Source organism: Labeo rohita, chromosome 8 (genome assembly GCF_022985175.1).
Source record: "Labeo rohita strain BAU-BD-2019 chromosome 8, IGBB_LRoh.1.0, whole genome shotgun sequence".
In the NCBI taxonomy this organism is placed as follows: Eukaryota; Metazoa; Chordata; class Actinopteri; order Cypriniformes; family Cyprinidae; genus Labeo; species Labeo rohita.
The window spans coordinates 37634966-37650253 of record NC_066876.1 but is presented as its reverse complement, the minus strand read 5'-3'; the positions used below and the strand labels follow the sequence as shown (position 1 = coordinate 37650253).

General features: G+C 36.2%; 1 protein-coding gene across 2 annotated transcripts in view; it reads right to left on the bottom strand.

The window, feature by feature from the left end:
- The window catches only part of grm6a (glutamate receptor, metabotropic 6a), an 81749-nt gene extending 75987 nt beyond the window's left edge, over window positions 1–5762 (bottom strand). For both annotated transcript variants that reach the window (XM_051117173.1, XM_051117172.1), the window contains exon 1: window positions 5416–5762. The gene's annotated coding sequence lies outside the window, so the exon portion shown is untranslated. The remainder of the gene's footprint in view (window positions 1–5415) is intronic.
- Between the last annotated feature and the right edge of the window lie 9526 nt (window positions 5763–15288).

Genomic DNA, 15288 nt, shown 5'->3' with positions numbered 1-15288 from the left:
GTTAAGTATACTACAAATACATTTACATATTTATTTACTTAATAAAAATACCCTGCAATTGTACTTGGCATACTTAAAGGGGTCATCGGATGCCATTTTCCACAAGTTGATGTGATTCTTCAGGGTCTTAATAAAAAAATCTATAATATACTTTGGTTAAAAATTCTCAATGGTTGTGTAAAACAACACCCTTTTTACCCTGTCAAAATCAGCTCTGCAAAAATCATCCCATTCTGAGGGGTTGTTCCTTTAAATGCAAATGAGCTCTGCTCGCCCCGCCCCTCTCTTCTCTCTGTGGAGTGACGAGCCTGTTTACTTTAGCCGTGTTTAGCCGCTAAACTTGCTAACTAGCACATTATTAGGAAAGGCGATCGCAAAGATTCATAAAAAACCCTTATACTCACTTCTGCTGTAAGTGAAGCTGGATCACGAATGATTCACGTGAACATAGACGGATATATGTAGATCGGGAGGTGCATTCCCTTCACAAACAAACGTAATCCACTGCATCTTCAGCGGCTCAGATGTCGGGAGTAAATGACGACCACTATGTTCATTATTACATCCAGCAACACAACACCTCAGTCGCTCAATCGGAGATATTCTTGTTTAACTTACATCCCTGCTCCGGCATCAAAACATGGAGGTCGGACTGTTACAGCTGATCTGAGGTAAGACGCTCATGTCAATCAACTATGGTGGGAGTGTCCTCTGTCATGTGACGCCACAACGACAGGCATCTGAGAACGGCTCGATTTGAAAAAGACACACATTAATGTTCAAACAGCATGTAAAAGTGAACTTAGCACCCGATGACCCCTTTAAAATCTGCTCAGTTGCTCTTAAAAAGTTGCTGTTTTCTGTGAAAAGACATTTTTTCATCTCGTCTTTATGAATGAAAAGTGAATCTCTGAAGTGAATTTTACTGCACAGCTGTAGAGTTGAAAAATAATAAAGGCTTTAAATACAAGATTTTAAAAATGTGTTCATGACTATGAAGAAAAGTTACTGATTATTAAGAATACTATTAAGATATTAAGTCGTCGAAGAGAAGCATCGTTAGTTACATAACATTAGGCTAAACAGTTCTGATAGTGTTTAGCTGTCAGCATTTAAATGTACAACTATATGTCTAGGTACTGTCCTGGGATTTCCAGGCTCTTTATATGTTGTTAAATAACATGAAACTGAATGTTCATGCTGCTATCATTATTTACAATGTTGCAGTTATTATTTTCCTCAGTTTCTGATAGCAGTCTCAAGAGTCTCCACTTATATACAGCACATATAAAATGAGATTCACCGGAAGTTTATGAGCTGGCTTATCATTATGCGGAAATTCTAAAGAGCGCTCCGTGCATATGGTCAATTAGTTACTTTTAAAATGATGTAACTAACTGATGTTACTAACTCAGTTACTATTTGTGAGAAGTAACTAGTAACTATAATTAAATACTTTTTTAACGTAACATGCCCAACACTGTGCACAAGTAGTAATCCAAATAAAGTTCAATTATAATTTTAATTTTAAAGTCTTAAATGATATGTTAATAGAGATGAACTACACTTCTTATAAAATAAATATATTTTAAATATATTAAAATATGTATATTATATATATATTAAATATATTTTATATATTACGGTAGCTCTTAAAGGAGAAGTCCACTTCCAGAAAAACAATTTACAAATAATGTACTCACCCCCTTGTCATTCAAGATGTTCATGTATTTCTGTCTTAAAGAAATTATGTTTTTTGAGGAAAACATTTCAGGATTTTTCTCCATATAATGGACTTCATTGGTGCCCGATTTTGAACTTCCAAAATGTAGTTTAAATTCAGCTTCAAAGGCTCTAAATGATCCCAGTCGAGGAAGAAGGGTCTTATCTAGCAAAACGATCGCTCATTTTTTTCGAAAAATAAAGATTTGTTTACTTTTTAAGCACAAAAGCTGGTGTAGCACAGGCTCTGGGATGCACATTCTTCAACGATTCTTTCATTTTGAACGAATCTTTAATGTGACTCGGGAAGAACGAGTCGTCTCGGGGAGTGATTCGTTCAGTCGCGCATGTGCAACATCCTATTAGGTTCTGTACTGGAATTAGTTCACCTGTTTGGAGTCTTCAGGTTTTTGGAGTGGTTCGTTCATCTTATGGGGCGTCACGTGATGAACGAGCGACTCAAACCTGAAAACTTGTCAGATAAGAGGCGAGGTGAGCTAATCATAGACTAAAGACCCAGGTAAACAATGAATGAATCTTTTCTGTTTCTTATAGCATTATAGTTTTGTCTTGTTTGTAGTGTGATCAATGTTTGTGTAAGCAGTAGATGTGTTAGGGAAGTTTAAGTTTAACATTTTAATTATATTTTGCTAAACTGAGCGAAATGACTCGAAAAAAGATTCATTCATTTTGCTAAACGAGACTCAAAGGTCCGAGTCGGTAAAATGATCCGAACTTCCCATCACTACTACGAATCACGTCTAAGTTCATCGTCTGTGTACTCTGGCTCAAAAAGGTAGAGAATGGCGAAAAACTCCATCTTATTTTCTCCTACAATTCACTTTAGGGTTAGGGTTGTTGTTTGTAAACAGCGTTTGACTTACTTGCACTTTCTTAGTGTTTGCACATTCGCGTTGTAATCACTGGGTCTGTAGTTCCGTGTGACCCTTCGACGTGATTCAATAGTACGTAGTGTTGTGAACGCACATCCCAGAGCCTGTGCTACACCAGATTTTGTGCTTAAAAAGTAAACAATTTTTTTTTTTTTTTGGAAAAAAATGAGCGATTGTTTCGCTAGATAAGACCCTTCTTCCTCGGCTGGGATTGTTTAGAGTCTTTGAAGCTGCATTTAAACTACATTTTGGAAGTTCAAAATCGAGGGCACAATTGAAGTCCATTATATGGAGAAAAATCCTGAAATGTTTTCCTCAAAAACCATAATTTCTTCACTACTGAAGACAGAAAGACATGAACATCTTGGATGAGTAAATTATTTGTAAATTGTTGTTCTGGAAGTGGACTAGCCCTTTCTAGATTTCTTCAAGTCACCCTTTGGGGGGAGATTATTTGACAGGTGATCTGACCAATCATAACACAGAATCTGACATTTTGTCTGACAAACAAACCAGGCAGGAGAGTTGATTAACGTCATTGGCTTAGATTTGAAAAATGGTGTGTTTGAAACAAGATACCTTCTGATGTTCATTCATGTTTATTTCATGCTATAACTAGTAAAAAGGAAAAGATGATCGGTTTGCATGCCGCTTAAACTGAGGCACTACAATGATCTGTCAAGACACATTAAAGAGTCCCAAAACGGTATTTACTGTCTTACAAAATGAAAAAAATAGTCACTTTTGAGACTTTGTTTCATACCAAAAGTAACCTGCTCTGTCTTTTCTGTTGGCGTGTTGTCAGTTTCCTCTTTGCACTGGAATGTATTTTTCACATTTGAAAAATGTGAACATTTGCATTACATGTTTAATTCAATGTGCTACTTGCTGTTTCTTTGATATTTTTGTGAAATTTTCTAGCAATTTCTGAGTGAAAATTGTTTCAAAGCCATTTTTTCAGTGCATGTTACCTCACATTGTGTTATTTAATCTTTTTTTTTTTGCTATTATTGCTGCTTTGTTTGTTCTATTTGCTGTGCATATTGTAATAAAAAAATAAAATATATACAAAAGCATTCAATTTTCCCATCTCAGTATAGTCACTAGTAAAGAAAGGATATGCATTCTTCATATGACATCAGCCAATCAGAACTGTCATTATGTAATTTTCTGGCTGCTCAAGAGCAATTAGTCTTGCCATATACAGCTTTTATGACTCAGGTGATTGGGGTAAAAAAACAAACAAAAAATGCCCGGCATAGGAAACTAAGCACTCGTGATGTGCAAAAAAAAACCCCACTTCCGTCAAAAAGGATTTCACATTAACTCTTGCTGATTTTTCTAGGGCCATCTCACAGCACACACACTATCAGACAAAGATCACACACTGTGAATCCTTGACATTATGTGAGAGGGCACAGGGAGCAGCTACAACGCTTTTGCAAACATCCCTGACGACATATGACATTGTTCACACAAACGGAAGACTTTTAAATGCTGACCTCTCATGCACAGAAGCATGACACAGCCGACAGGGGGTTCAGCGTTGCAATGATAATTCAAAGAGACTCGACAGACCTCATAGCGTGGATTAAGAAACTAGGGATTCATCCTACAGGACATGGAAAGCAGATAAAAGCAGCTTCAAGACAAATGCACAAAAGAGCTCAAAAGTCATCTATACTGCAGTGGGTGTCAAAGCCTCACAAGTGCTACTTAACTCCTGATGGACACGTCAAGGCCTATAATCGACATTATGAAATAATGTACGCACTGACGTTAATGCAAGCCTTTGTGCTGTTAAATACCTATGCCAACCACTACATTTTTCATAATGGAGCCACATCAAATAAACACAAGCCAAACAGGATTACATTGATCAATCAAACATAATTAAATCTGGATTAAAATGGCAAAAACATATTCTCAATCCCAGTCCATCTTCAGATTGCTCTGTTTGGACTATAAGCAAACAGTGTGGAATATGTGTAACTTCAGCAGCATTTGACTGACAGTTTCATTTACAGTCACTATTAAGACTGGCATGTGTCAGATTTTAGTGTAAAATATATTTAAAACATGATAAAAATTTTTTAATGCAGTTAAATAAAGGGACCATCTTTAACAACCATTGTTTCATTATATAACGCTCATCATCTTTGATTATGTCCAGATTTGGTCAGCTTTGATTCACATTGATTCTACAAAAAAAGTACAATGACACAGTGATGTTATCAATGGTAATGGTAAAAAATATTTATCATGGTACTGAATAATCACCATATGCATTTACCATATTCACAGTATGTACTTCAAAGAAGTATAACCACAGTACTAATAACTAAAAATATGTTTCTTCATCCCAAAAATCTATTACAACAATAGACTATAAATGGCATTACCATGGTACTTTGATATGCCATGGTACTGAATCCTAAGTACTGTATATTCATGTACCATTTACATTGTACTCCAAGGCTCTTCAATGAATGCTCATCATAGCAGTGTCCAAACCATGGTAACACCATGGTACATTAATATATATAGCTGCCATGGTACTGTATGATTGAGATTCACCGCAGAATTAATTCAGTACTGCATTTACAACGGTTTTTGGATATAAAATGATTAAAAACACACGCGCACACAGTAAAACCATTCTACTTTTTGTCCGTGGACTCTATAATGACTTCAAAAATACAAATTCGGCTACAGAAAACCGAATTAACTTTGTGGAAGCAAACGACGTATTATAAACACACCGCACGAGCAAATATAAGCCTTATAATCCGATTTTTACCTGTTCATCCTGATGTTGAACTTTCTCCAGGAGTCTGTCGAGATATCCACGACCTCTCCTCAAACCCTCGAAGACATTTCGACTCGCTCAAACCACCTGAAGCTTTTGCCAATTGTTCAGCTCACCTCTGACCTGTGGAGATCACCTCTGACCCGCTGATATCACCTCTGACCCGTTTACAGAGCCCGGAGCTCCTTCATCCTTTCATTCATTCAGTCGCGCGTTCCGCAGTTCCGTCCGCGTCCGCGTGCGCGCGCTCTGCCTTTTCACCATCAAATGAGATTCGTATCGAACATATAATATTTCTCAACACTGTGCCGCTTCTAATCTCTATCAAATCTCTTAAAAGCTCGATTCCCCTCCCCTCCCTCTCCTGCTTTCGCTCTGTCGGTGTGTGTCTCTCTCTCTTCAGTCCATGTGTGCTGTCAGCCAGTTTGTGTTTGTGTTGGTCATTCTAGCCCTCATGCTGTGTTTGGGGTGTTTCTGGTTATTGTCATCTCGTTTATTGTGCTTTTCAACGGTTTATTTTGTTGGGGAGCCCAGCACAATCCGTTATTAGAATGAAGTCAGGAGTAACGCAAAAGACTAGGCTACTTTGTGGTAAAAAAGAGGATGAAGCTTCAGTAATGTGTGTTAACTGGGTCTGAATGAGCTCAGACAAGCCTATTAAAATAATTCTAATAGAAAAAGTCTAATTTAAAACTTGTACTAAGAACTTTAAAATGTACATTCGCATATTTTGGTGCACTTTAGATTAGGGAACACTATTCACTATTGCGTATTAGTAAAATACTGGCTGTTTATTAGTAGTTATAAAGCACATAACTTTACCCAATAGGAAATTCGTTTATTGACGTAAAACTAGTTGGTAACACTTAAGGTTCATTAGTTAACGTTATTTAACTAGCCCACGTTTGTTAACAAGAACTAAGAATGAACAATGACGTAACACTTTAGTTTAGGGAACAATTCTCACTACACTCTTAAAAATAAAGATGCTTCAAATGCCATAGAAGAACCTTTATTGTGTAAATAGTTCCATATCTTTAACATCTAAAGAACCTTTCTGTTTCACAAAAGGTTCTTTGTGGCGAAAGAAGGTTCTTCAAATTATAAAAAGGTAAGAAAGAGATGCTTCTTTAAAGAACCTTTGACTGAATGCTTCTTCTATGGCGTCGCTGTGAAGAACCTTTTAAAGCACCTTTATTTTTAAGAGTGTAGGTACTTATTAACATGCCTATTATTTACATATTGGCTGTTTATTGGTACTTATAAAGCATCTATTCTGCATGACCATACTCTACATCCCTAGTCATACCCAATACCTGAACTTAACAACTACCTTAATAACTATTAATAAGCAGCAAATTAGGAGTTAATTAAGGCAAAAGCCATAGTTAATGGTTTGTTAATAGCGAGAACTCGACTTTAAAATAGTGTGACTGTATTTTTATTAACTAACCTTAACAAAGATTAATTAATAGTGTAATAAATATTGTTAATTTTCCATTCATGTTAGTTAATGAGCTGTGCACTAACATGAACTAACAAAGAGCAACTGTATTTTTAATAACTAACAGGTAATACATTAACTAATGCATTGTGTACTAACATGAACTAACAAAGAACAACTGTATTTTTATTAACTAACAAAGATAAATAGTGTAATAAATGTATTGTTCTTTGTTCATTCAATTTAGTTAATATAATAACTAATGCACTGCAAACTAACATGAACAATGAACAAGTGTATTGTTATTAACTAACGTTCATGTTAGTTAATACATCAACTAATGTTAACAAATGACACCTTATTGTAAAGTGTTACCAACTAGTTAATATGTTCCCTATAGTGTTAGCACATAATAACTAATTGTAGTTAACTAACAAGTAAAAGCATTTTTAACAAAAGGTCAAAATATACTTGCACTCATTTAGGTCTCCTCTGTTTTATGATTTTATTGTCCAAGTATATATATGTATATATGTAGTAAAAAAATTAATTGACCCATGCATCATGGGCTTTGTAACCGCAAACATTAGACCATTAGTTGGTAAAATCAGTCTCAACAGAACATGCATAATTTGCAAGTTAAAAGAGTCCATATTTAGAGTTTCTTTGGGTCAAATCTTTGTCAAACAATATTCCCAAAGAAAAATCTGTTCTGATTTGGAACCAATCAAATACGAATTCTCTAAGAATCAAATATTTAATTTATAATAATTGAATAATTTATTCAGTAAACATCTGCTTGCTCTTACATATTATGTAAGTAGATATTATTTGGCATTTACATATGTGCCGTTTAAATGGGCTCTCAAGGTTTCACTCCCTGCACACCTGCACATCTTGAGGGGATTTTTCCTTGCCACTGCCACCCTAGACTTGTTGAATGGTGGCAGTGGGCTTTGTAAAGCTGTTTGAAAAGAACATGTATTGTGAAAAGCATTGTAAAGCTGACTTTGACGTGCCAAATAAAATAAAAATTCCATTAGTATTCCCTTTAGGACTGTCTTTTTTGTGATTCAATAACAACACCTTCTGTTCGCTTCAACCTTACAGGTGTGACATCCTGTCAAAAGCAGAACAATCTCTCACCTAGTGGCTCCATCCTGAGCAAAAACACAGAGCTGAATAGAAACCATCTGGTTTTTGTGTCTAAACACTGAATTGATCACTTTAAAACAAACAGCACTGCATCATCAGCCAGAAAGCGTGAGTTTGTCATCCAAAAGCTAATGGTTAGGGTATCTCTCTATGCAAATTTTAAAAGAATAAGAATAAGAAGTCAAGCTCGATCACAATACTGAATTCTGAAGACATATATGCAGGTCAAAACTCACATGGGATGTAATTTGATGCTTATTGTCTATACAAAGATTGTCAAATAAATACATTGAATTTGTAGCTAAATTCATTTGGGGATATTTGGAGACACCTTGATTAACAATTAAATATTACGTTTTTAAACTTTAAAAATGCAAAGGGTTTTCTTTTATGGTTTTTGGTGTTTTAAGTCAAATGGCATGTCCTCATTTAGCTCGTGAAGAAAACATGAGTGTGTTTATAACTTCAGGCTGTTTCGGGGAGGCTGTCAACTGTAGGAAATTCACTGTAAATCCATTTAGAAAAAAAAACATCTGCTAAATGGCATTTTGCTGTTTACTTTCCTACTAAATATAAATTTGAGCACGGGCATTGTAGTTAATGCCAATAACATAACATAGAGAGACAACAGATGGGAAATTAAATATTTCTTAACCCAAAAATTATTTGAAAAAATTAAAACCAAATATTACAACAACATTTTATATGACCAAGGACACTTCAATCATGAAAAAGAACACTTGATATGAAAAAAATAGCAAAAAGCTCAGGTCATGCATGCATTTTAGGGTTAAAGTAGAGATCAGCATTCTTCTGCGAGTTCATGCATAAGTAATTCAAGTGTTGTATTTTTAGTGCAATAGGGAAACTGTGCAGGGTCTGAAGATATTAAAGTTGCATAAACTCAAAGGGATGTTCCACGACCTAGAACCACCTGCTTAACACGGAAGCAGCTGTTCACGGTTTACTGCGATTGCTGAAATATAGCACAAACACACTTTTCAAGTGAAAATGTTCACCAAATAATAATAAATAGTGTTTTGAATAATTAAACACTTGATATAAGATTTAAAATATAATTATTTGTGATGAATGACACTTGTGGCTTTTCTGTTTTGAACATGAAGAGAACTAACTTCTTACATCCACTAGAAAAAAGCACAAATGTTAGTACAAAAGAAAAATAAAGTTAGTGTTTCTGAGAAAAGCACTAGCAGCATTTATTTGCACGTGCCGTCTTTAAAATTGATGTGTTTTTAAGTGTGGCTTAAATGTCTAAATACTTTTTGGAACTGGTGCACGTCAAACCTAATGAATGAGCACATGAAAGGTGTTTTAAGATACATGTTCTTCCAGAAAAAAGGGCAGTGAGTTGAAGTGGGTTCAGTGTAGGACTCAACACCTTCACCCTCAGCTCTCTGAACAGGCCATCCAAGAGAATCTGAATTATTCAGTGGCGATTAGAGCACCAAACCAGCACCGAACAAGATCCAGATCAGTTCACACTCTTTATTTTCACTTATAACCAGTGCTTGAAATGGAAAAGAATAACTGCTGGTGGCCTACTCCCCTTGATGTTTGCATATTTGCCTTGTTGTCACACATCTAAAAGCTATGAGGCCGGGAAGCACAATTCTTGTGATATTCTTGGCTTCCTAGAGACGTTTTTGGCCTAGAAATAATAAACGGTTAAGATGCCGAACATGTCTGCGAGACCCAGCAGGTGTGCGTGAGAGAGATGTGAATTTTATTGGAACAACACCACTAGTGTTCCTTGTCTTATTTATTAAATTAGCATAATTATTTTGCCAACAAAGGAGTTTCAGAATTCAGCAACAAAGCCAATGTAATCATCACATATACACGTAATTACATTTGGAAAGATAACCAGCTGTATTTTGTATCTTGTGTATATGTGATGACTACATTGATAGATTAACCCTTTGATGTCTAAGGAACCTTCTGGGCCTCTTCATTTGTGGATCACACTTGGTACCTTCACAGTCAAAACTGACTGAACCCTTAAAACTTGAAATCAGTTGAATACTTTTTTTTTAAATTTCAGGTTCAGGTTAAATTGGTATTTTGTCTTCTGGGGAACATGTAGGTATCTTCTCTAGCTTCTGAAGGGCAGCACTAAATGAAAAAAATATGATATTTAGGCAAAATAAGACAAATGTACACATCCTCATTTTGTTCAAAAATTTTCACCTCCGACTCTTAATGCATCGTGTTTCCTTCTGGAGCATCAGTGAGTGTTTGAACCTTCTGTAATAGTTGCATATGAGTCCCTCAGTTCTCCTCAGTGTGAAAAGATGGATCTCAAAAAAAAATAAAACATAAAAAATAACATGCATTTTGTATGATCCCTCTTATTTTGGTAAAATAATTAACATTTTGCAGATTCTGCAAGGTGTGTGTCAACTTTCGACCTCAACTGTAACTAATGTGACAAGAGTCTCCAAGAGTTATCTCATTCTGATGAAGCAAATGATTTAAAAAAAAATTCAAAATTCAAAATGTTTGAGCTACTGAACAGGCCCAACTGCAATGTTTAACATATATATAACAACTGCAATGCATCCAATGTGTAAACACCTGATAAATCTGAACGGAAGTGATTTTGCATGTGAAAAGTCACCCAAAAATTGTTAAATGTGAGTATGCTTCGCTCCTTACTCACAAAAATGATTCCTATCATCACGTATTGACTCATGTTTGTAGAGTTGCAACTGAATTTTAATTTCAAGTCCTGTCATGCATAATAATCCTGCCTAATTTTCATTATCAATAATTAGCGTCACTAGTAGGCTACTCATGTCCAAAGAAAGAATTCATGAAAGTGTACAGGAGACATGGGAAGCATCACCCCTTTTAAAAGCTAATATTTATTTTGCTATCCTAACAACACGTAATTATATTGCTAGTTGGATTATTTGGATGTAACCTACTTTTCCCCCAGATGTGGGGCTTGTGATCGAGCACTGTAAAGTAAATAAATAAAACACAAACCAATGCTGAGAAATAGATGAATGCCACAGGCATGAGCAACCTGCAGGCTACTAACCACTGACCACTGCATGTGATCATGCGGCATTTGTTGGTTGTCTTACCAGCTGCAATTACGTTAAATAAAGCGACAACTAGTATACACTGTCTGCGCCTATTTAAGATGCAAAGCATGTTTGGCCTGCGATCAGCTGCCTTTTAAAACGCGCGAGTTCGACTCACACTGAGATAAAACCTCATGTCGTGGCACATTTTGCATTTATCTCAGAGTGAACAGAACCTCCTGCCGTTCAATTGCACATTTGCTTCCCCAATCCCCCCCACCTGATCAATATTTAAAATGCGTAAATAAATCATTAACGTGCGAAGCCCCTCAGGTACTGCAGAGTTCGTTTGGTGATGTTGTTAGTGTCCGCATTTGTGTTTGTGTTGCTTTGCGACTTCACCTTTGTGTGTAGAGTAAGTATGTGCTTAGAAGGTCAGTGCACCTTGAAGTATGTTAAATACACAGGGTGTTTTGATGACTGTTTGTGTGTGTGTGTGTGACTCTAACTAGCGTTGTCACAGGGGCCCAGACAGATGGCTCTGTGTTTTATTCTCTCTGGTTCTGGCGGCAGTTATGGATGCTGTTTGAAGTTTGCGGTAACAAAGTCGTAGCTCGCGATCCCGTTTCATTAAACTCTCCCAGTCTTTGCATTAAATGATGTGGTCTGCTTTGGTTTCTTTGGGGTTTCGGTACATTAACAAGACATGCTACCATAGACAGATCAGAAGATAGGCCAATTAGAAGAGGATAATTTACCAAATGAAACGGTTTTTACAAATTGGACTACAGCTTTTGTTATATTTTGCATGATTCCTAGTTATGCAACAGACACCGTCTTTTCTCGCTTATATTTGATGTATCAAACAAATGCACTGGGGGTTTGAGCTGCAAATAAGCTTTCTTTATTTCGGCTGCATTGCTCGGCTGCTTTTGTTGCCTGTCGCAATCTATCCACACCATCGAGAACCATCGGTCGTTTGGTGCGCGTGTAAATTTGGTGGACAGTGTACTGTCAGAAACATGTCTTTAGTTGTCAGTCACCCTCTGCATGAAATAAACACTCGCAAATGTGGTCCTCAAAAGATTTCACATCTGTCAAGGGGTTCTGTGCGGTTCAGCTGGCCAGGACCTAAATGGACCATGAAGATGACTCGTTATATAAAATCAAGTTTGTTTTAAAAATGTCAGATTAGGTTATTCAGTCCATACTGTATGTGTATCACGTCACCTCTGTGTTCATCTACTTCCTCACTTCTGTGAGATTGTCATGTTAGTGATCACTTCCACGTGCAATGGCTCGATAGGATAATGCAGCAGACCGGGTTGACATAAGTCCATTCTGGTTTGCCTTTCTGTACATTATGTTTTTTCTACCAAATATTGCTTTGGATTTTCATCAGTGCCTGGCACTGGAAACATTTGACACAGCCTGTAATATTTATCAATGTTTTTTAATGATCAAAGCAATGAAAAAATCCATCAGTTAGAATTAGATCTAAAAAAATGTGGACTAAAAGGAATTCATAAGTCTAACAGCTACACACACACACACACACACACAAGGAGTCTCTAATGCTCACCAAGGCTGCATTTATTTGATCAAAAATACATTTTCTGTTTTAATGTTTACAGTAAAGACATTTACAGTGTTGCTAAAAACATTGTTTTATTAGGCTACTTATATTCCAAGAGACAATTATATAGCTATATATAATGTATAATGTCAGAAAATATGTTAATAGACTTGAACTATACTTAGTATAAAATAAATGCATTTTAAATCTATTAGATGCTAGTACTGACACTGTCGTGTAAACATGGCTGAAGACGCGAAAAGAGGAACACATGAACCGAATCAACTGAGTGAGTCATTTACGCTGGAACTGCTCCGATTGATTCAAACTCGTGACTTCGATCATCAGTTGAAGCGATTCACTAGCAAACACCAGATCAAAAGAGCCATTCGTTTTTAAATTTCGACATCGCTTTTAATGGTTTTAAGTGATGGGTGAAACGGAGCTTTTTTTTCAAAAATGATTCGAAACGCTCGAACCAAATGGTGGATCACGAATCATTTTATTCAGATCGGGAGCGGGTTTGCGAATCATTTAATTTAGATCGGAACTTTGGAGCGCGGATCGCGAATCATTTGATTCAGATCCGGACTTCGGAGCGGGTTCGCGGTCCACTTTTTTTTTTTTTTTTTTTTATTAAACATTACAGATATCCAAACCATCAAGAAAGTACAGTTACAGACAAAATAAAATTATTTGAAAAATAATTACAAGAATATACAGACTTGTTGCCAGGGTAACAAAGAAAGAAAATTACATCTTAAGATGACACAAGGGATGAATACAGAGATGGGTTCGCGATCCACGTTCCGATATAAAATGGTTCGCGAATCATTATTCAGATCGGAAATACGGATCGCGAATCATTTGAGATCGGAGCGGGATCGCGAATCTTGATCGGAACTTCGGATTTTGTGGATCGCGAATCATTTGATTCAGATCGGGACTTTTCGGGTTTACAAATCATTTTAGATAACTTCGTGTATCACTAATCATTTGATCCAGATCGGGACTTCGTTGGGGGTTCGCGAATTATTTATTAAGATCGGGACTTCGGAGCAGATTTTATTTGATTATCGCGAATTATTTGATTGATCGGATCTTCGCAAAGCACAAATCATTAATTCAGAAAAAAGAAAGAAAGAACACAAATGTCCCTTAACCATGGTTTTAGTACAGTAAAGCACTTAGTTACTTTAGGTTTTTTTTTTTTTTTTTTTTTTTTTTTTTTTTTTTTTTGTATAACCACAGTTTTGCAACAAATACTAAACTAAACTAAACTATAGTAATTTGAATATAGAGATGTGATTTTTACTGCTTTATGATTAACAGAACTTTGGATAGTTTCCTACTTGTCTAGACCAACTCTAAAATATAAAAAAGAGAGGTTTAGAGCCAGATGTATGTGAAATTTAGCTAACAGGAAACTAAATAAGCTATATCCTCTTTCGAGTAGTCAGACAATCCAGAGTAAACTAAACCAGAAAGAAGGGTCAAAATGAGATTGGATGAACATTAAAAAAATCTGACCAAAATTTCTCTGTGTACATTGTCAAAACAAATAAATGACATCTTCCTCAGAAAAGTGACAAAAACAGCAACTCACTTCAATGCCTGATTTATAATGATGTCCATGAGCTTTTTGTGAAATTTGCATGAACTCATTAATCTGTTGCTTGCCCTCTTCATATTTAAGGAGAGAACTATAGTTTCCAAAGTCAGACATCCCTTGTTATGATTGTTATGATAAATTGTCCCTAGCAGTAATTTTGATCAAACAATTAAATGTACCCGCTGTCCTGTAATGCATGGGCTAAAAGCAAAACTGCTCTTCTCATGTGCACAGGAAGTGTCTGATTGAAGGAGGCGATGGAGTCTTCCTCCCCAAAGAGATGATGCCATTTCAGATGAATCCCCTGAGCCTGTTGCCCTGGTGTTTGGGGTTAAATTTAAATAGACAGATGCGCCAGATTCAGAACTGCAGCAGAGCTCTCTGTAAACCCAAGTCATCCTCTTTCAATAATGCAAGAACCCACATGTGACGGGCACATGGTCGTACACACGGCAGAGCATTCCTGCAGGGAGAAACACACTCCTGGGGATAATGGTGGACGAGTGAGTCTGTACTGCCTTTGTGTGCTTCTCAACGTCCCTCTGTTTTCATTGTGCCATTATTTAACAGGTCTTTATTTATACAAGTTATGCAGTCATGAATTTTGGATGATTGTTTTGAAGTTTGCCGTGGCTGAAAGATAAATTAGCAGAGAAGACCTCAGGCAACTGTGACATTTTTGTACATTTTTCTTCATAATCTGAGGCTCATAAACTGAACTGGGTTTTTTTTTTTTTTGGTATATGAAACATGTACATGTACCTACAGTAATAATAGTGCATGCATTATATTTCATAGCTATTGTTTCAGTTGATCCCAACCCCAGAGTTACATTTTTGCACAGTAACTTTCAAAACTTTCAAACTTCATAAATCTAAAAAAACCTTCAAACATCAAGTTTTTAGGAGCAGAAACTTCAAACTGTCTGATCAGCTTTTTGCAAGCCAACATTAAGTTTGAGGTAAAAAGAAATGTAATGTGTTATAGTTGTGTTGTGATGTGTTCAGCTGTACTATGCTGACCA